This window comes from Colobus angolensis, unplaced genomic scaffold (genome assembly GCF_000951035.1).
Source record: "Colobus angolensis palliatus isolate OR3802 unplaced genomic scaffold, Cang.pa_1.0 Scaffold302, whole genome shotgun sequence".
In the NCBI taxonomy this organism is placed as follows: Eukaryota; Metazoa; Chordata; class Mammalia; order Primates; family Cercopithecidae; genus Colobus; species Colobus angolensis.
Genome location: NW_012116289.1, coordinates 3083012 through 3084781, shown reverse-complemented (window position 1 = coordinate 3084781; position 1770 = coordinate 3083012). Strand labels below are relative to the sequence as shown.

Below are 1770 nucleotides of genomic sequence, written 5' to 3'. Positions count from 1 at the left end.
ATACATCACACACACACTCCCACACGCCACACACAAACACCACACACACACTACACTACTCACAACCCCACACCACACACACATACATCACACACCTCCCACATACAGAAACACCACACACACCCCCTACACACCACGCACACCACACCCCTCACAACCCCACAGCACACACACATACATCACGCACACCCCCACATACAGAAACACCACACACCCCACACATCATGCACACCATACCCCTCACAACCCCACACCACACACACAGACATCACACACACACCCACACGCCACACACAAACACCACACACACACTACACTCCTCACACCCCCACGCCACACACACATACATCACACAACCCCCACATACAGAAACATCACACACACCCTCCACACACCACGCACACCACACCCCTCACACCCCTCACAACTTCACACCACACACACATACATCACACACACCCCCATACCCCACACACCACACAGCAAACACAGAAACACTACACACACTACACACCACACATACATACACCACACCCCTCACAACCCCACACCACACATAAATACATCACACACACACCCCACACACCACATGCCACATACACACCATACATACACCACACACACACCACACAGATACATCACACGTACACCACACACAGATACACCACACGCATCTCACACACACACACCACACACCCCACACCACACATACTCTCATATATACACACACATCCTACACACACCCCACACACACCTCAAGCAGATACCACCACATGCACACTCACCACATACACATATCACATACACACACAACCCTTACCACACACACACCACACACACCCCCTACACCCCCTATACCCCCATCACACACACACACCCTACATACCACACACACACACAAACACCACACATACCTCACCCCCACACACCCCCACAGAAAGCACACAGATACCACACACACACACACACACACACACACACACACAGCAAAACCACACACCATACACACCCCACGTATACTTCTTTGCACTTAAACACAGGAGCACGGCAAAGGCTGCCTGCATAGCTGGCCAGTGCCCCAGGGAGGGCCGGATCATCTCTCACACAAAGCATCAGGGCCTTTGAAGACAGAGGCCTGGGCTTGTGGCTGTTTTCCTGCCATTTCTCAACAAAGGAGGCTGCTGCCAGGTCTGTGGAAAATTACTGGTTCTTCTTTTTTATGTGATTGGCTTTCAACTTGATACACCTAAGCTGTCTTTCTAACAGTCATGTGGTATCAAGGCATTTAGTTCACTATCTGTGTTAATAAGGCAGGAGACAGGGTGAGGGCAAGAAGAGGGAAACGAAAATGAAAGAGCTCAGATCTGAGCATTTGGTAACTGTTTGGTTTGAACGCAATTAGTTGGTTGTCACTCTAATAAGGAATAAAATATTTATGAGCAGGCATTGAGAAAATATTGAGCTGAAATGAGACTGGCATGCTTATCACTAAACTGGAGACTTGTGATAAAATGATCCACTGTAATCATTCATTCATTTGACAAATATTGACTGAGCACCAACTGTGGGTTTCTCATACCGCCATTTCCTGTTATAACTTCCACGAGGCACTGCACAGGGCAGGGCACAGCTACCCTTTCCTCTCTTTATCCAAGTTAGTTTCTTTCTCTCTCTCTCTCTGTCTTTCTCTCTCCCTTCCTTTCTTTCCTTCCCTTCCTTCCTTCCTTCCTTTCCTTTTCTTTCTTTCCTTCCTTCTTCTTTCTCTCTCTC

At 48.4% G+C, this 1770-nt stretch overlaps 1 protein-coding gene across 3 annotated transcripts in view; it reads right to left on the bottom strand.

The window, feature by feature from the left end:
* The window catches only part of AOAH (acyloxyacyl hydrolase (neutrophil)), a 214565-nt gene that overhangs the window by 2325 nt on the left and 210470 nt on the right, over positions 1–1770 (bottom strand). The gene's annotated exons all lie outside the window — the stretch shown is intronic.